The sequence below is a fragment of the Pongo pygmaeus genome, chromosome 7, assembly GCF_028885625.2.
Source record: "Pongo pygmaeus isolate AG05252 chromosome 7, NHGRI_mPonPyg2-v2.0_pri, whole genome shotgun sequence".
Classification (NCBI taxonomy): Eukaryota; Metazoa; Chordata; class Mammalia; order Primates; family Hominidae; genus Pongo; species Pongo pygmaeus.
Genome location: NC_072380.2, coordinates 2,452,108 through 2,473,546, shown reverse-complemented (window position 1 = coordinate 2,473,546; position 21,439 = coordinate 2,452,108). Strand labels below are relative to the sequence as shown.

The 21,439-nt window shown below is 37.2% G+C and overlaps 1 long non-coding RNA gene across 2 annotated transcripts; it reads left to right on the top strand.

Moving 5' to 3' along the window:
• Positions 1–2,408: 2,408 nt before the first annotated feature.
• Positions 2,409–21,044, top strand: LOC129042857 (uncharacterized). 2 transcript variants are annotated; one of them, XR_008504226.2, is made up of 5 exons: positions 2,409–2,434; positions 4,981–5,037; positions 8,390–8,469; positions 9,393–9,657; positions 20,953–21,044. It is a non-coding gene; the product is annotated as an uncharacterized LOC129042857 (long non-coding RNA). The 2 variants fall into 2 exon arrangements; XR_008504225.2 differs by having other exon boundaries at positions 2,411–2,434; positions 9,390–9,657.
• Positions 21,045–21,439: the final 395 nt, after the last annotated feature.

Below are 21,439 nucleotides of genomic sequence, written 5' to 3'. Positions count from 1 at the left end.
GCCCCAAAGTCACCAACTTTTACTATATATACTAGGGTGTTAAAATTGAACTATTTTGTTTTCTTTTTCAGCTGAGAAATACAGGCATGCCATATTTGTAAAGATGTAAGTTTCTAACCTAGGTCTTTCCTCTATATTTAAGGTACAAAACAGTCAGGAAAGTGAAATCATGAGACTATTACTGATGTAAATGGCAGATCCACCTCAAGAAGGAGATATTTAAGAAGCTGTCAGAGACAGATATGCCACTTCTGGATCTACTGAAGTCTGAGTCACGCCTGAGAAACACAGGCAAGTGATTGGCTTTCCTGCCACCAGCTCTGATGGCTCCATAAAGATACCACTGCTAGAGTCAAAATTATACTATGATTAATGCCCAGCGTGGGCTCCTATAATCCTATTATTATTATGATAGCCCACCCTGAACTCTCCTGAGTTTGTGGGACAGCAAGAAGATAGCAATGGGAAGGTTGTGAGCAATAGAGACTGGGCACCTGACACTGTCAGCAGGATATGAAAGAGCCTAAGTAAGGGGAAGGAAAGAACAGGGTCCGTCTTTGAGGAACTCAGCAGCACAGGTGCAGACTCCATGTGAGCTCTCCTTCCAGAGGCCACGATGGGGTAAAACCTGCAGATGTGAGACAGGGAGGAAAAGCAAAGCCAAAAAAAGTGGAGAAAGTGGGCAAAATGAGGGAAAACCTGCACCCTCCAAGGCTCGCTCCAACTGCACTCCTGAGAGTCAGGAATTGGGGCCATCAGGAAGGGAGTTTAATAATCCAATATCGTCATTTAGACAGCGCCTGGACATATTAAAGAGGTTTATTTATGCCCTGGGAATGATCGGAATCATTACAGAACAGGCTTTCCCAGAACTATTTTTAAATAGGTAAGAAGAGACAAAAATCAAGTTTGATGATTTCATCCCATGAATCTTGCTTGATTACAGCTGAAATTACTTAGTAATAATTTGGTAAGGTTTGTATTATTAAACATAATGCAGTATGCTGCATAACATGTTAAATTTGCTTTTCTATTAACTCATTATTTAAATATAAATGAATAAACTGAGACCAGCAAATTTCTACCCCAGGTTGTAAGATGCTCAGGGAGCCTCACTGGTAGTAACTGCCATCTGAGTTTGGCAAGAAGTCTTCACTCACCTTGAGTCAGGTAAAAGGAGATCTGACTTTTAAGAAAAAGGCAGAAAATAATAGTGAAATGAATAATCTGTCTCCTGAAGTTTTTTTGTTTATTAAAGCCAGAAAAGCAGATATAAATTCTATGCTTGTTTCTAGCTACAGAAAATAAGTACAGTGACTTTATACAGGTGTGTGCCACATGTATTTACTTTTCTTTTTGAGGCAGGGTCCCACCCTGTTGCCCAGGATAGAGTGCAATGGTGTGATTACAGCTCACTGCAGCCTAGAGCTCCTGGGCTCAAGCAATCCTCCTGCCTCTGCCCCCCATTACAGGCGTGAGTCATTGCATCCAGCCTGTATTTACTTTTTATTAGCTGACAAGCAAACTAAAAAAACAGGCCAAGATTATTTTGTTTAATTTTAGAAGAGTGGTGTATTCATGGAATTGTTTATAATTCAAGAGAAAATGCTAAACTGTCATAATTTAAATGTATGTATCCAAATGTAAACACATGTAACATAAACATGTTTGTATTTGTCAGAAATTGTAAACACAGGTTGTAAAATCAAATGGGAAGAAACTGTATTTCAGGAAATTAAGATTGCACAGAGATTGTGGGGAATAGCACATCTGTGTTTGTTTCGTTGTGACAATTAAGGGCAAATAGTTTCAGCGTAAATTTTCAAACTTTTGACTTCTTTTTTTTGGCAGATATTGTGAGATAAACTGTGGGATATTACATGTTCACACATGTAACACACTGACAAATAAATGTGTAGAAATATTAGACAAGGGAAACACTATTCTACTGTAAAACACTCTTTGGTGTGGATTGGATCTGTGTCCTCAACCAAATCTCATTTTAAACGGTAATCCCCAAGTTAGGAGGTGGGGCCTGGTGGGAGGTGATTGGATCTTGGGGACAGTTTCTAGTGGTTTAGCACTGACTAGTGTTGGTCTCATGATAGAGCTCTAAGGAAATCTGGTTGTTTAAAAGTGTGCCTGCTTCTCCTTCTGCTATGATTGTTTCTTGAGGCCTCCCCAGCCGTGCTTCCTGTACAACCTGCAGAACCGTGAGCGAATTAAACCTCTTTTCTTTATAAATTACCCAGTCTTGGGTATTCCTTTATAGCAGTGTGAGACCAGACTAATATACTCCTTGAGATGTAATTTGTGTGTTCCTTTGAGAAATTTTTTGTTTTTAATAACCCTTTAAGATGTTTGTTCCTAGTCTTAACCTAAATCTCATTTTTCTTTTCTGTCCCTCGGTTCATTGTGAGACAGTGAACAATTGGTAAGTGTATGTTACATAATAGACTATGTATTTTAAAGTAATTATAAGCTAACTCCTGTTTTACACTCAAATCTAAATAGCCCAATTTTTTTTTATTTTCCCATAGTTCTCAGAATGCTTATTTTCGAGCCCTTTAATAAAATCACAGAAATAAATTATTTCCTGTTAGCCTAGGGCTTCACATTTTTTCCCTTAGGCCATAAAGGATTAAATGTATGAATAAGCAAAAATGGTGCCTTTAACAGAGAAAAGAAACCTGCCTATATTTTTCGACATAATTAAGTCAACCTAGATTCTGTTCCAGGCCTCCCACTATGCTCTCCCCATTAGGAGGTCATTTCTAAGGATTCACAGCTCTTGTAGGTCTAAGGCTATATCCGGGGACCAGAGCAGCCAGCACAGATATTTTCCTTTACTTCGAACTCCACAAACTGACATGTTCCCTATTTATTAGCTAATAGTTACTTATCCTCTTCCCCATCTTTTAGGTCAACTTTTCAGATATCCTCCTATCAAAGTCTTAGAAATTGTGCAGGAGTGCTAGCCAACGGCCCTGTGGGGGCTCTGTGTGCATGTTTTGTGTAAATATAAATAAAACTTGCTCTCTGTTCAGTATCGTCTACTTTGCAACATGCCATGATAAAGCTAAGATTTTGAAAGCTAAAATTCTACAAAACTATTTGTATACAAAATGAAAAGGATACAATAAGTTTCATTAAATCTAGTTTCACAGACTCTACCAGAATTTTGACTCTAGTAGAAGTCAAATTTAGTAGAATTTTCTGGTTTGTATGAACATGAATACAACAGCTAGAATAAAGTTTGGTTGGACTTCATGAAGGGAAAAGAAATTGTGGAGAAAGGTTGAATATATATTTTGTAATTAGGACTATATGTAGTTCATTTTACTGGTTTGTATACCAAAAAATAATAATAAGAGTAGGAGTTCACCAAAATTATTAAGTTGGATAACAGTGGTTACCTTCAGGTTTTCTTTTTATGTAACTGGCCTCGTCTGTTAAGCAATACGATGAAATGACTGTTCTCTGTCCTGGCTGCACTGGAACTGCAAGATCATGGTGTCCCTGCTCCTTGGATTTGAACTGTGCAAACTTGTCTGGTTTTAGTTTCATGATCCTTTTTATTCAGTCCCCATCATGCATTCTGTAAATTGTTTAGAAAGTTTTAAGCAATTTATTTCTATGAAAACCTTTTCTATCTGTTATGCAAAATGTTCTCTGTCACTGTGAATTCTTGGAGCTTCTTGTCTTCCGAAGCACAGCAGGCTGTCCTAGAGTTTTCTGTCAGTTTCTGCATTTGGAAAAGCCTCTAATATTTTGACCCAAGAAACGGAAAATGCAATCATGACCCATGCAAAACCATAGCACATGCTCAGAATTAAGCAACAGAGAGCTGAAATCAAACACTGCATGTTCTCACTTATAAGTGGGAGCTAAGCAATGAGAACATGTGGACACAGGGAGGGTAGCAACACACGTTGAGGCCTGTCTGGGGATGAGGTGGGGGAAGGGAGAGCATCAGGAAAAATAGCTAATGCATGCTGGACTTAATACCTAGGTGATGAGTTGACGGGTGCAGCAAAACACCACGGCACATGTTTACCTATGTAACAAACCTGCACATCCTGCACATGTACCCCAGAATTGAAATTAAAATTAATTTAAAAAATAGAAACTCTAAAAAAAAACCATGTTATTATGCCCAATGTATTAGCCTATTTTCAAGCTGCTGATAAAGACATACCTGAGACAGGGCAATTTATAAAAGAAAGAGGTTTATTTGGATTTAGAGTTCCACATGCCTGGGGAAACCTTGCAGTCGTGGCGGAAGGTAAGGAGGAACGAGTCACATCTTACATAGATGGCAGCAGGCAAAGAGAGAGAGTGAGAGCCAAGAGAACAGGTTTCCCCTCATCAAACCATCAGATCTCGTGAGACTTGTTCACTACCATGAGAACAGTATGGGGGAGACTGCCCCCATGATTCAGTTATCTCCCACCAGGACCCTCTCACAACACGTGGTAATTATGGGAGTACAATTCAAGATGAGATTTGGGTGTGGACAGAGCCAAACCATGTCACCTAATGTTCTTGACACCAGAGGGGCAGAAAACATTTGAGGCTATTTGCACCCAAGGCAGTACCTCAGCAGGTTCCATTTCACCCACAGTATATTAATTTGCAAAGCACAGGCAGCAGAAGTGGACATCCTTGTGAACACTGTTGCCTTTCACTTGTCTTTGCAAGTGCAGGCTAATCTCCATTCTTACATTAGAACTTGCAATCTGATCCTTAACACCTAGCGGGGTAACTAAAAAGTATAAATTAAAAATGAGCAACTCACTTCAATCACTTAAAACAAACCGACCACTGGGCAATCTCAGTGCATCATGAATCTGGGCTAATATTTACTGGATACTACATTTGATGTATACTAGGCACTCCTCTGAATATTATACATTCACTACCATTTAATCTTCAAAAATACTTACAGCCAATACCTTTATTGTCTCTATTGCCTCATAGGGTTGTTGTGAGAGTTAACTGAGATTACATTTGCAAAACAGCACAAGTGAATACTCTGTAAGTGTTTGGCTTGGTTACAATATTATTAGTAGTAGTGCTAGTAATTTTTTTAAAGAGTAATATCTATTTACAGAAGTTTGAAACTATCTTTAAATGACTGACTGAGAAGTATTTTGAAAAGGTGGAGAAGCTAGAGATAAGCACAGTGTCTTGTTATTAAACATTCTGGGGGGACATTTGAGCAACATAGTGAAACATCGTTGGACTGCCGTGCCTAAGACAACATGGACATGCGGATTGTAAATATTTTAGTTAAACTTTTCTAGTACCAGCCATATGACTTTAGACCACAACTCTCCAGGGCAACTCTATCAACAGCATTATTTTATGAGTTTGGAAACTAAAATTCAGAGGGGTGGGATGGAGCTAGAATCTTCACCTCATCACGTCTGATGCATGGATCTTCAATATATGGAATAATATTAGAATTATATGTATACTCGAGGAAATCCTTAAAATTCAGACTTTTCATTTTCAGCAGTAAAGAAATATATTGACAGCATTTCTAAAAGTAGCGATGGTTGTGACAGACCATTTATTATGCCAAGCAAACAGAAAATATATTTGGATTTTATGTGTATTCTTCCCACCCATAATTCAATGCATACCCAATTTTATTAGCTTTCTAGGGCTACTGTAACAAATTACCACAAACTGGGTATTTTAAAACAACAGAAATTTATTCTTTCGCATTTCAGGGAGGCCAGAAGTCTGAAATCAAGTTGTCAGCAGGATTGGTTCCTTCTGGAAGCTCTGAAGCAGCACCTGCTCAGGCGTCTGTCCCAGCCTCTGGGGGAAATCCTGGCTGTTCCCTGGCTGTTAGAGGCGTCCCCTATGATCTTTGCCTCCATCCTCACACCACCTCCAGTGTGACTCATATCTCCCTTTTCTTTGCTGATCTTTGGTTTTCTTTGATGATCAATGACATCAGTCATTGGATTTAGCTGTCCATCCTAAATCCAAGTTATCTCTTCTCAAGGTCCTTGACATAATTATTTCTGGAAATACTCAGTTTCCAAATAAGGTCACCTTCCATGGTTCCAGCTGGACATGAATTTTGTGCAGATACCTTTTTTTTTTTTTTTTTTTTTGGAACAGAGTTTTGCTCTTATTGCCCAGGTTGGAGTTCAATGGCGTGATCTTGGCTCACTGCAACCTCCGCCTCCCAGGTTCAAGCGATTCTCCTGTATCAGCCTCCCGAGTAGCTGGGATTACAGGCACCCACCACTATGCCTGGCTAATTTTTGTATTTTTAGTACAGACAGGGTCTCACCATGTTAGCCAGGCTGGTCTCGAACTCCTGACCTCATGATCTGCCCGCCTTGGCCTCCCAAAGTGCTGGGATTACAGGTGAGAGCCACTGCGCCCGGCCTGGGCAGATACCATTTAATCCACTACATCAATCATCACTTCTTCAAGAAATGAAGACGAATTGCTTTCCCGCTGCCTATCTGAGTCATTATCCAGTATACTTGAAGCAAATTATTGTATATGTTCTATGGAACTGTAAAAGCTTAATATATGTTTTCACGGTTTTTCAATCTGTGAAAGCATGTTATTTTCACAATTTTAATTATCAAGTGTAGAATATTATGTAGTGAATAACCATGTATTCATCACACAGATGGGACATTTTCCAACATTTTTTCTCAGATTTTTTTTTTGTATAAGGTTAATAAAGCATCACAATACAACTAGAGGCTGATTGCACCCACATACCTGTGTTTGGTCTGACAGCTGGGACATGTCATTCTCATGTATATGTCCACAATCTTGTATGACAGTTTTGTTTTGTGTGTATATGTGGGTGTTTTATTTCTACACTAATAACCTCATGGTGTGTGTAGAATTTTGTACTTTGCTATATTCAACATTATGATTTTGTGACTTCTATAAACTGAAATTATGTATGCTAATTTATTTATTAAAACTGTTCTAAAATACTAAACGTTATGAATGAATCACAATTTAGTTATCCATTTTGTCAGTCTGGTGAAATATTAGGGTTTTATGGCTACTAAACCAAATGCTACCATAAAAATCACTGTTCAGGACTCCATGTCAATGTGTCACTTAGGGCTCATATCTGAAAATAGAAATCTGTGTATTGACAATGTACATCTCCATGTCTTTAAATGCTGCCAAGTTGATTTCCAAAGAGGTTGTCACAGGTTACATTCTATTAATAGTTTCTAAAAATAATCTCTCCTCACATGATTGCCAGCATTTAGTATTTTCAGGGAAAATTTATATTCTGCCTATTTGTTGGGTCTAACGTGATGTATCATTGACATTTTGATTTACATTTTTCTGACTCCTAAGGAGATTCTTATCTTTGTACATAATTTATTGCATATTATTTTGCTGAATTATAAGATATGTTCTCATGCAATTCTATTTAAATTTATAAAATCCTGTAACTGCTGTCTGAATTACTTTTTTTTTTTTCGAGTCGGAGTCTCACCCTGTCACCCAGGCTGGAGTGCGGTTGACGCGATCTCAGCTCACTGCAACCTCTGCCTCTCAGGTTCAAGTGATTCTCCTGCCTCAGCCTCCTGAGTAGCTGGGACCACAGGTGCCCGCCACCATTCCCAGTTAAGTTTTGTATTTCTAGTAGAGATGGGGTTTTGCCATGTTGGCCAGGGTGGTCTCAAACTCCTGGCCTCAAGTGATTCACCCACCTTGGCCTCCCAAAGTGCTGGGATTACAGGTGTGAGCCACTGTGCCCGGCCCTACTAACTTTTGGTGCTCCTTCCTACTGATGTTTTAAATCAGTATAGTTAAATTTATCCATTTTTCCTTAAACTTCAAATTGTATCTTATTTAAAATAATCCACCTGTATCAAAACTTCTAAATGTTTCTATATTTTCAAAAAAATTTAAGTTACACTATTTCTATGTATTTTTAATCACCTTCTTATAGTTGTTTTGTGTACTATGTAAAATAAAACCCCAATTTTATCTTTTAATTTTTTTTGAAGAGTTAGTGATTCACCTCAGCAGAGTCATGAAATATTCCATCTTTTCTAAATGTAAAAAGAAATATAAATGGGTCTGTTCTTATATTGTTTTATTGTTTTTTGCATATATTAATTTCTTTCATTAAATTTTATTAATTCCTAAAACTTATTAATCATTTCATTTTTCTTAATATACAATCTCTATCCTTATTCTTCATTTTCAAGTTGGTACCAAATATTCTTGGTCATTTATGCTTCCTTGTGAAGATTAACTATTAATCTTATTATTATGTCCCTGAAAAATAATCAGTTGTGCTTTCAAACAGAATTGCTTGGAATGTTTGAATTAATTTGGGGAGCATTTATTATATTTTCTTTTTCTTTTCTAGATGCAGGAGAAATCTTCTAACATATTCAGAATTTATGTCTAATCCCCCATAAAATACATAGTTTCCAACATAAAAATCAGGTACATCTTTTGTTAGAATTTTCTTAGGTTGTCTGGATTTATTGTGAATGGAGTCTTTGTTTTGATAACCACCAATTTAAATGAGCTTTTTATGGAGGGTAGAGACCCTATTGTTTTCGCACCCTTATCCAACAATTTTACTGAACTCCTAATTAAAATTTAATAATTAGTCTGAACAAATTCTCTTGGATGTCCTGTGTAGTCAGTCATTGAGCAGGCTCACATGCTCCTGCAGGAGGATGGCTTCCCCGCAGGACAGTGAGCAGACAGTGGGAAGAACAATAATCTGGAAAGAAGGAATATTTGTAATGTGCAGGGGTGCTCAGAAGGGAGTGATCTTACATGTTTCTTAAAGAACAATTCTAAATGTTGTGAAACAACTCTCCACGGGTCTCTTGCATTTTTGCCAACAGGGCATGCAGACACAAGGGCAGCTTTTGGTCTGGAATATCTTCCAAAGTATGTTTGTATAGTGATTAACCTTAAGAGACAGGAGACTTGTACTGACGCGCAGGCTGGAGAGCTGGCTTGTCCACTGACCGCTGTGTAGCACAGATGATCTGTGCGTTTGGAACAAATGTCAGGACAGCTCTGCTTGCATCGCCTAAGTGTGGGGGCTTCTAAGCTTGCCATTCTCTGTATTTTTAATCAACTTCTTATTAGTTTTTTGTGTACTGTGTAAAATAAAACCCCAATTTTATCTTTTTATTTTTTTTGAAGAGTTAGTGATTCACCTCAGCAAAGTCATGAAATATTCCATCTTTTCTAAATGTAGAAAGAAATATAAATGCATCTGTTATTATATTGTTTTATATTTTCACATATATTAATTCCATTGTATTACATTTTTATTAATTCCTAAAACTTCTTATTAATAATTTCATTTTCCTTAATGCACAATCTCTATCCTTATTCTTCAGCAGTGATGCAAACCCACTTCACACGCAGCACCCGCCTGCACTGCACCGCACGACGCTGTGACAACACAAACACAAAGCTGATGCTGATTGCTCAACAGTGAGGGATACCTGCCCAGGAGCTGCCAGCACCATGGAGCTGGTAGGCTAACTCATCAACTTGTAAGCATGGCAAAATCTCAGGCCCTTCAGAATTCTTGACAAGAACCACACCCCAGGGAGCTGTAGAACTATACAGATAGAACCTGGACCACCTAAGCTTATTTTTCTGGTAAGTAAAAGATAGTCAAGATAGTGAACCTCTTAGTCATGGCAACTCCAAGGAACATTGAAATTGTTTGCCAATGTGTGTAATCAGAGATGAAAACAAAACGGAGTGACCAATTTGAGGACTTCTAATGGTGTCCTAGTCATTACTGATGCTTTCTAGTCCTGATTGCTTTTTAAGCTGTAGATTATTGTTGGAATTACAGGTACTTTGCTGGAAGGTATTTAGCTATTTGAACTACTTGGGGTTGTTGTTGACTATTTAAAATAAGTGTTTCTTAGTATCAGTGATCCGTTTTGAGCTACAGACATAAATTCTTTTTATACCAGGAAACTCTGTTATTTCTATGATGTTTTATGAAATTTTCTTTAGGAATAAAACTGACCCAGGTTCTTGACTGTTCTTTCACCTGTTTATGGGCTGTATTCTAATCAGTGTCCTTTGCTTTTTATTCTAGACTCGCATCTCATGCTTGTAATCACCAGAACTTTTATACTTTGCTAAATTGGTGGCTTTGCTTGTTAATCCTTCTTACGCTGATTTCAATACTGTTACTTGTAATTTTGATTTCTTACCAAGCTCTATTTTTAATTTTGCCTGACTTTTACTCAGCTAAGTCCTTTTATCTCAGCCCATTGACATTTTTCTTATTTCACAAATACATATTTTCTTGAATGTTACTGAAAATACAATATAGAAATTTTCTAAAGGTTTTAAAAAATTTCTCCAACAGTAAATCTATTTTTTGATGCAAAGGCATAAAAAAGATACAATTGACTCTGGGGACTTGGGGGTAAGAGTGGGAAGGAGGCACGGGATCAAAGACTACACTTAGGGTGCTCGAGTGATGAGTGCACCAAAATCTCACAAATCACCACTAAAGAGCTTACTCATGTAGCCAAATACCATCTGTACCCCAATAACTTATGGAAAAGTAAAATAAAAAATAAACATTTATAAAAAGAAATAAAGTAAAATAAAAATATAGCAAGGTTCATATTCTTTTTTCTTCACACTGTAGACTCTTCTCATCAATCCAATGTTGGGAATTTTTATCACAGCTCTGAACAAAAGAATTCAATAAAGGCCAAATATTTTCAAAATCTATGGTGGTTGACTTATTCTTTGATCTCCCTGCACAAGCTGTTAAGAAGAAACCTCGCTTTCACATTTTAATCTCGTATTGATGTAAAGTTATATTACCAATTCAGTGATCCAAAATTTATTCAAGAGCTCATGGGCACTCTTGGGATAATGGCCCTTTTTATCTCTCATCCCCAGGCCAGAAATCGGTTTCTAACACAGAGCTTTCATGTCCATTTTAGATTTTGCAGCAAACACCTCCCAGATGTTCTGATTTTGCTTCTGTGCCTACTGCTTTGTGGAGTGTCTTTTCCACCCAGCAATCTCTGACTGTCGTGGTGTAGGATTCTGATCACTAGCTGGGGTTCTCACCCAGTGACTCCACGAACTAATGTGATGAGCCAGGAGCAAAGGGGCTTGCACAGAGTCTGCTTCTCAGCGACCTCCTCATCTTCTTTGCATTCTCACCCTCATCTCTCCAAGTTCAAGGCTCTTAACGTGGTCCTGTGGCACTCCCCACATATTCTTCATTAATGCATGTCTTTCTCACGGTGGGGCTCGGGAGAAGGTGGTTGAGGCTGAGAGTAGCCTGGTCCTGCCATCACTATGCATGGAAAGTTATGACGATGTTCCAGTTTCTGACAAAGGAGACTCATTCCCCTTCTCCCAGCCTTAGTGCTGATGGTCTCACTTGCATCATCTTCGTTTTCCCCATGTGAGTATTAGAATTTTTTTTTTTTTTTTTTTTTTTTTTGAGATGGAGTCTCACTCTGTCGCCCAGGCTAGAGTGCAGTGGCACAATCTTGGCTCAGTGCAAGCTCCACCTCCTGGGTTCAAGCAATTCTCCTGCCTCAGCCTCCCGAGTGGCTGGGATTACAGGCACCCGCCACCATGCCCGGCTACTTTTTTGTATTTTTAGTAGAGACAGGGTTTCGCCATGTTGGCCAGGCTGGTCTCGAACTGCTGACCTCATGATCCACCCGCCTCGGCCTCCCAAAGTGCTGGGATTACAGGCGTCAGCCACCACGCCCGGCCCTTAGAATGTTTTAAATGCACGTACTTCCACTGTCGTCTGCTTCCCTGTATGAGGGAAATCTTTGAGATAGAACTTGTCCTCCCTTTTGTCTACCGCGGCTTTCATTTTACAAATCTGTTAAAGTTAACCGGGAGTTTCACATGAGAAAAGTAAGATATAGATTGACGTGTAGTGGATACAGTGTAGTAGATGGAAGAAAGGCTATGGATTCACAAATATCCGGAATGCAAGTCCAGGCCCAATACTTGTGACCTTAGGCAAGGAAGATAATTGATCTCTCTGAGTTATAATTTGCACAAATTTGAGAAGATAATAACATAAAAAGCAACTATGTCATAGCTATTGCTGTGTATGTATAGCTTTTTGATACTTTTATCTATTCATTAATTTAAAAATATCTGTTGAGTGCTTGTCATTGCTAGCATTGTGATAAATAATAACTTGGTTTTGGAATCCAGTAGCAGTTAAAGATAGGAAATGATCATCAATTTCTCCTGTGTTACTTGAAAGCTTTTCATAGGAACTGTAAATTTTCAAGACAAGTAGAAAACAGGATTCTGGCAATCTGTTAGGACAATAGATTTTCATGATAAGAAAGTTTACTTAAGCCGAGTAAACACGCAAATTGATAATAAAATGCTTAGCTTCATTCTCCATCACATTAATCACAAATCTTTTGGCAATGAAAAAAAAGCATTCATTTTTTTAAAATGAGAATTTAAAGTAGTGAATCCACAAACCACAGCTTTTCATTTTTAAACTAGTGAAAGATACATACATAGGTTTGATGATGGTTTTCTGTGCATCTAAGCCTCAGGGAAAAAATCCATACATAAAAATTAAGGAGGAGAACATATTCTAAAGGAATGATTCGTATATTACTCCTCAACTGCTTTCATACAGTCAAGAATATAAGAATAAAGATGTGTAGGATCTCATAAAATGTAATTGGCTGTAGTTTAACTCTTTTATTCTATGAATGTGGATGATCTAAATCTAACTTTCACCCTTACCATTTGGTAGAAATAATATTATGTCCCTAAAATAACTTACAGTTTGAAGAATCATAACAAATATTTTTGCAACATCAAATTTTCTTATATTGGGGAATCAATGGTGCTGTTTTGTTTGTTGAGCTTTGAGCTGTGCAGTTGAGTTGCTAATGATATGTTTGGATTACTACTGAGCACAGCAATAGGATGCATAACATATGCGAAGGAGGTTGTGTATCGTGGCTGTGTCAGCTGTAATTATAATAGACGGTAGGGAGGAAGACCAACTATGCAGCAATCTGGATGCGGGGCAGATTTAAACCAGTAATTTACAGATTGCTACATGAAATTATTACAGATTACCAGAAACTGAAAGCCACTGATGAATGTCTTTCCTAGGGTAGATGCACCTAATTGTTATTGAGCTGCTATTTTGTATGTGTATACTTATACTTATTTAATCTTCTTAAATAAATTGAGATTGCAAAGTGCTTGGGACAGCACTTGGCACAAAGTAAATGTCATACTGGTGTTTATTAAGTAACCATTTGAATAAATGAATGAGCTTCACCTAATAATCTTTCAATAAGACCAGGAGTTGCTCAGTGACAGTTACACGGAGTAAAATGCATAATGGCTTCTTACATAAGTCTAACGCTAATGAATAAGTGTGCTTAGATGTTAAGAATCATGTCATTCAGATACTCACAGGGTACTTTGTTGTTGTTTTTTTTTTTGAGGCAGAGTCTCACTCTGTCACCCAGGCTGGAGTACATGGAATACAGTGGTGCGATCTCAGCTCACTGCAACATCCGCCTTCCAGATTCAAGTGATTCTCCCAAGTAGCTGGAACTACAGGCACCTGCCACCACGCCCGGCTAGTTTAGTAGAGACAAATTTTCGCCATGTTGGCCAGGCTGGTCTCAAACTCCTGACCTCAAGTGATCTGCCCGCCTCGCCCTCCCAAATTGCTGAGATTACAGGTGTGAGCCACTGGACCTGGCCCCAAAATGAAAATCTTCATAGTAAACATAAAACAAATAAGCTACCCATTAACTAATATAAGTAATCATATTTTAAAGGAAACTAATAAAATCACATCAATAGAGTATAACACTTGTATAAACATTGGGAATAATTGTTTTAATATCAAAGGGAATTCTTTAGTGTTTAAGATAATTTCTCTATAAAGGCATTAATGTTCAAATGTCTTCTAAGAATATTAGAAATTTTGTAAAAAGTGCTTTGTAAAGTTTATTCGAACACTGCATTTTTTTTTTATCCTGAGTTTGTTCTTTGTTGAATGTATCTTAAAGTTTCTTGGTACTGGTGTATTTAAGCTTTAATACATACATGTATAGGTATATATTTTAAGTGCTTTATAATCTAAAGTTCTTTCAGGCACCTGCCAGTGTTCATTTTTTAAATGGAAATTTTTGCCTCGTTAAAAATCAATATTTCAAACATTCCAGTTTTTTGGGTGGTGACTGGGTGTGGGGCTCCTTTGAGGGACTGTGAGGGTCTGGACTGTAGCGGAAGTTATGGGTAGTGAAAGGGCTGCAAGAACAAATTTGCTGTCCCAAATTTTGTGATTCATTTTGAGTTAATGTTTTTGGGAAGGGTATAACGTCTGTCTCTAGATTCACATTTTTTGCATGTGGATATCTTGTTTTTTCAGCACTGTTTTTTTTTTTAATGAACTATCCCCTTTCCATTGCACTACTTTTGTTCCTTTGTCAAAAACCACTTGAGTATATATGGGTCTCTTTCTGGGCTCTCTAATCTGTTCTACTGACTGATGTGGTCGTTCTTTCTCCAGTACCACACTGTCTTGATTATTGCAGCTTTATACTAATTCTTGAAGTCAGTTAGCATTGTTAGTACTCTAACTTTGCTTTCCTTCAATATTGAGGTGGCTATTCTGGGTCTTTTGTCTCACTCTGTAAACTTTAAAGTCGGATTGTGAGTATCTACAAAATAACTTGCTGTGATTTTGATTAAGATGACATTGAAACTATAGATCAAGTTGAGAAGAACTGATATCTTGACAATATTGAGTCTTCCTATCCATGGGCATGGAATATCTCTCCATTCATTTAGTTGATTTTTTTCAATAGATTTTTGTAGTTTTTTCATATAGGTATTTCATATAGTTTGTTTGTTTTATATCTAAATATTTTATTCTGGGAATGCTAATGTAAGTTACATTGTTTTAATTTCAAGTTTCCCTTGTTGAGGAAGTTCTCATGTAAATTCTGAAAATAGAGAAGTAATAGCTAAACATTTAAAATTACATTTACGGGGAAATTCATTATTAAGGAATCTTAATATGCATTACTGAACTCAAAAAAGGAAAAAGATAGTGAGTCAGATGTGGTGGCTCATGCCTGTAATCCCAGCACTTTAGGAGCCTGAGGCCGGCAGATCACCTGAGGTTGGGAGTTGGAGACCAGCCTGGCAAATATGGTGAAACCCCATCTCTACTAAAACTACAAAATTAGCCAGGCATGGTGACACATGCCTGTAATCCCAGCTACCAGGGAGGCTGAGGCATGAGAATTGCTTGGACCCAGGAGGCAGAGGTGGCAGTGAGCTGAGATCGCACTACTGCACTCCAGCCTGGATGACAGAGTGAAACTCTGTCTCAAAAAAAAAAGTGAAAAACAAAACAAAATAAAACTTTTGCTTGAAAACTTACCAAATCATACTTTATAATTTCTATCTTAGAATTTTCAAACCAATGAATTGTCTTTGATAATTTACTCAGCATACAATGTGGCCGTAGATTTAATGAGAGTGAAAAAGAATGATGGGAACTGAAGTTAGCAAATAAGAAAGTTAAGCTTTTTTTTCTTTAGAAAAAAATAAATTTTTATTAGAGATCTCCTAATAGCTAGCTAATCATCTGATAGGAGTGAATTGCTAGTATAGTAGCTAACATACCCATGGAAAACATCTGGATGTCAAAAGGTATTTGAACTGAATAAAAAAAGGAATCATTGCACAGATTTACACTGCTAGTTTATCCATCAAATTGAAAATATAAAATATTTATTCAATGAAATACGATGCACAGCATTGCCTTTAATCTCAGCTTAAATGAATAGAAAATAAATTGTTGTTATATCTCCTAATAGCTAGCTAATCATCTGATAGGAGAGATTTGCTAGTATACTGGTTAACAACCGTGGAAAAAATCTGGATGTCATAATGTATTTGAACTGAATTAAAAAAGGAATCATCTCACAGATTTATATTGTTAGTAGTTTATCCATCCAATTGAAAATATAAAATATTTATTCAATGAAATACAATGCACAGCATTGCCTTTACCCTCAGCTTAAATGTATAGATTTTAGCAATTTGTTTTAATTATGTGAAGCTTATATTTTTGCTTGGGAGACCTGGAAAAATAAGACATGCCATGTTCAACACTTCCAAGAATTCAATGCATAAATATTTCCTTTCCACAGATCTTGTATTAAAGATGAATGTTAATCTTGCCTCCTTTTTATTGAACTCTGTAAAGTCACGGGTGTGTATGTGTTTGTGTTTTATTTTGTTTTGTTTTCCATTTTGCTACTTCACTGGCAAATCAAATTAGTAGAACCATGAATGATGTGAGTGTGGTACTTTAATCGTACTTAATGTAACGCAAACATGCATTTCTCTTACTACTCATTTTCTCTTTGTCCTTTTCAGTGTTTCAAAATAAAATTTCAGCTCTTAATTATTTTTCTTCATTACAACAGGGTTGCTCTTCACACATAGGGTATTTTAACAAATTCTGTGAAATGAAAGGCATTCCATTAACTCTCATAGTGAAGAATGTTCTTTCAAGGGAAGCATATTTAATCACTATACGACATTATTCATGACTTTTAAATTATTTTGCTTTCTTTTCCTCAGGTTCTTATTAAAATTACTTTATAATCATGGTCTTCAAGATAAAGTGAGAAGAAAACATACGTAGTTGGTTGAATGTTAAAAGTTTGAACAGTAATTTTGCCCATAGTTTTTCAGTTGTTAGTCTTTATATATTATGATGTGTATATTCATGAATTGATTATGAATATGAGTTCCACATTCAAGTTTTATTCCAGATAGAGTTGATAAAAAAGAAATTATAGTATTTTCTTTTCCTTTGCTTTCTTTCTTTTTTATTTTTTTATTTTTTTTGGCACAGTGTCTTGCTCTGTTGCCCAGGCTGGAGTGCAGTGGCATGAACATGGCTCACTGCAGCATTAAACTCCTGGGATCAAGCAATCCTTCCACCTCAGTTTCTTGAGTAGCTGGGATCACAGGGCATGCCACCATGCCTGGCTACATTTTAAAAAATGTTTTGTAGAGACAGAGTCTTACCTTGTTGCCCTAGCTGGTCTCAAATTCTTGAGCTCAAGTGATCCTCCCACCTCAGCATCCCAAAGTGCTGGGATTACAGGCATGAGCCATCGTGCTCAGCCTCAAAATATTTTCTTAAACTCTTCCAACTTATGGAGTTGATATTTTTCAGAAGATTGTACTCTTCATCTATTCCTTTTGTTTATTGGAAGGATGCCTCAAGGAGGAAGTGTGTGATATTCAGAAGAAACACTGAAGTTGAAATCCTAAAGTTTCCAAAATAGTACTGGCCAAAATGCAGCAAGATGGCACCAAGTTGAACAGCACCATCCTCCACTCAGTTGTGTCCACTGGGAAGCTAGAAATGCGTCTTCCACCTTCCTTTCCCTCGCTGCCAGAGTACATTCATGTCAAGTCATAAACTTCCATCGTTCTTCATTCAATTCTATCTCCTTCTATGCCCATCATCAATACCATGTATCAGCTCACCACCTGTCTCCCCCACTTCTCCGAAAAATTCAGTTTATGTCTTTCTCCTGCCTAAACTCCTCAACCCATTTACTGTCCATAGATAAAGATGAAATTCAATAGCAGAGCCCACATGATCTGACCTTGACCTGATCTTTTTTTTTTTTTTTGCCACTGTTTCTGATCAGACCAGCTTTACCTCCTTAGGAAGCTTCTGATATTTTCTCCCTCTAGCCATGTCAAGGCTCAGGCAAGTGCCTTTTCAATGTTCTCCCCTTGTACCCAGTAGCAAGCCTTGTTATGGAACTGATGTAATGCATGGCAATAGGCAGTTCACCTGAGAAACTCCCTCCCTCATTAGACTAACTTTCTTGAAGATGGGCAATAGAAACTATACAGTTGCTTTCTATTATCTAGGCCAATGATAAGAGGCCAAAAATCTGCATTTCTAACAGATTCCTGGGAGACACTGATGTTACTACCTGGTTTGGGGACCTCATGGTAATGAGCGCTGATCTTGCCAGAGTCTGCTACACAATTAATAGTCACTAAATATTTTTAAGTATAAAAATGCAGGAAAGAATTAATAAACCAAAATCTGGATATTTGTAGGGCTTTTTGCTGCTGCTTTGTATACATTTATACATCATTGAATCATACAAATATGAAATTTTCTCATCTATAAAGCAAAAGTAACAGGGATTACTCATCTGTATAACAATAGTACTGTGAAAAGTCTTTTCTAAATTGCTGATATACTCAATTATGACTGATATACTCAAATTATGATATACTCAAATATTATAAACATGGGTGTCCTTTTACTACTCTTACGTTTCTTTCATTGACAGCATATTTAAACTATTAAATAGATCTCTCATCAGTGCAAACAGCAACGAGCTCGGATCTTCCTACCATAACACAACATTGTATCTAGGATGTACACACACTTGAAAATTGATGCATGCAGAGCTATGCATATGCAATTCTCCTTGGTCTCTCACATTCCTGCAGGCGAAAGATGTTCCAGACTATCTTTTAAAAGGGTATTTATATAGCAAGTACGACTGAAATACAGTAATAGCAACAGCATCTTCCTTCCAGACAGAGGGCAGATTTGTTTTCTGATGAAGATAATGAATATAATGTCCCTTTCTAAGGCAAAGTTTGGGCAGCTACCTTTAAAATATTGAAGTTTCCTAAACTGGGGTTTGCTCATTTGTGAGATAAACCCACTGGGGGCACAACACACACTTGGGTAGACCTTCACACCTCCTCATGTGACTTGGGAAACAAGAAAAGTTGGGGGAAATGCAGACATCAAGCTCATTGCTTTGCTGTGAGTAATACAGTCCTTGTCTCTGACCCAGGACTCTCATGTCTTCTGCCAGTGTCCATGAAACCATGATAGTCTAAACTTCTAGCTTACAAGTAAAGTAAAATCTCAGACTTTTCACAATTCATAACTGATATGATAAATGTATACTCTGAATCCCCAAATTCAAAATATAGACTCACCTTTGGCCCCGCAGACCAAAGAGAGTGTAATCAATCTATTGCCAAGTCAGTCTTTTTCTGCAGTGTCTTGTGAATGGTGAAACAAAGAGTGAAGACGGTGACCTAATATTCTTCAGTTTATTTTAGGGGAAGAAGAGGAGAAAGAAGAGAAGGCTATGAGTATAGGAAATGTCAATGGATAATTTTGGTGGTTTAGTTTGAATAATTTATTTCAGCAGCATAACAATCTATAAAACAAAATTGATATCCCGTGTGTGTGTGTGTGTGTGTGTGTGTGTAAACTATTTCTCATGAAATCTGAAATGGGAGTGCCTAGTATGTCTGTGGAACTGAATATTTGCTATATTGGCATGATGGAAGCATGAATTGAATGGAACTGTAAAAAGCTAAACAAATTACAAAAAGACAACTAGAGGGAAACCATTCTCAACAATTTACCATCATAGCAAAATAACTGGAAATTGGCTATACTTCATCATATCTGTTGCAAGAATAGAGAGAAGAGAACAAAATACAAACTATGTGATCTATTGCAACTAACTCACATTTAGGTATCATATTAAATATAAGTACATCAAATACCTAATACATAAATGCTTAGATATTTCATGTTGAAGAAAATAAAACTGAGACTCTGTGGGATGATTTTTCCTAAACCACATACCAAATAATTGGCAGAGCCATGACTTGACACAAAGCATTGGGGTTTACCTGTTGCTCTTAACTCTAATCCAGCTTTCTTTTTTATTCTATTTTATGGAAGATAGCAGTAGTTGCAGCAGTGAAACCCTCACCCTTGTTAAGTAGCAACAGCAAACACCCTGACATTCTCATGAAAACAAACAAGCAAACTTACACTGCACTTGTTTCATTTCTATCAATATGAGCCAAATGAATGATGGAGACTAAAGACAGGTACTTAATCATTGCCCTGTTTAGCTTGAGCATGGTTCAATTCTTTCCTGTTACATGAGAACTATATTGCTCAAGCACAGGAGCTTCATCCTCTCATCCATGGCTTTAGCACTCTGAGCACCGTAGTATCCTCTGCTGAACCCAGAAAGTGATCCTTAATGCTGACCCTCAGCCTTGCATACATCCATGATATAACATTGCTCACTCACGTTCTTGTACACTTTCTAAAACTCCATGGTAGAAGAGAAAAACAAAACAAAACAAAAATATAGGGTAATAAGATGTTTCATTTTACTGTGATGGACCTTACAAGAATTTCTTGATTAAGAATGTTTCGGGAAGCCAAGGTGGGCGGATCACGAGGTCAGGAGATCGAGACCATCCTGGCTAACATGGTGAAAACCCGTCTCTACTAAAAATACAAAAAATTAGCTGGGCCTGGTGGCGGGCACCTGTAGTCCCAGCTACTTGGGAGGCTGAGGCAGGAGAATGGCGTGAACCCGGGAGGTGGAGCTTGCAGTGAGCCGAGATCACGCTACTGCACTCAGCCTGGGTGACAGAGTGAGACTCTGTCTCAAAAAAGAAAAAAAAAATTTCATCTGTGTTATTTCTTTAAAGGAACAATCCATTTTTGGACTTAGTGGGAATTTTTTTTATCAGACACATTGGAAGATTATAAAATATGGTTTTAAATCTAAAAATCTGTTTTTTTGTTCCTGCACCATTTTTTCTTTTTTTTTTTCTTTTTCTTTTTTCTAGGTAGGAATCTAATGTACAGAAGCACCCATTGTTTCGTTGTATGATTGATATTTAGTATGTAGAGCACATCACATGAAACGCAACACATTAATCTTAGGTGTCTTCTTGGAGGCTAAGAGATGTGTACGTGTGTACAAATTAGTAAAGCAAGGCATAATAACATTTGTACTTTTCCTCTATCTACAGGCTTGTGATTGATGAGCAAGTCAAGGAATGAGAATCAACACTAGATTTTGTTGCCATATAAAGAAGAGAAATAAAATGATTTTACAAAAGAGAACTAGCTCTGCTTCTGTCTTTTGAGATATTTTCAAAAGCCACTCCCCAAACCCATCTCCAGAACAGAAGTTCCTCTCAATCAACTTGTTTTCTTTATATCAAATTTTCTTGACATCAAATTTTTTATAGTTATCTTTTTATAAAATCACCTTCTTCATTAAATGGTGTATTCATTAAAAACAATGAACTTTTCTTAACTAATGATTTTTTCCTCCAGTGTCACACAGCTTCATATCAATTGTAGAAAATATTGTAGATGTGTTGCAGTTTTGTATCTTATCCCTCTAGAGAGGCCAACTCTGAGGATATTCAAGCTTTCAAAACCAGTTTTATCTCATTCGTTTAGTGATTCATCAAAAAGGTTATTTGTAAGCTGCAAATTAAAACTGTGTTA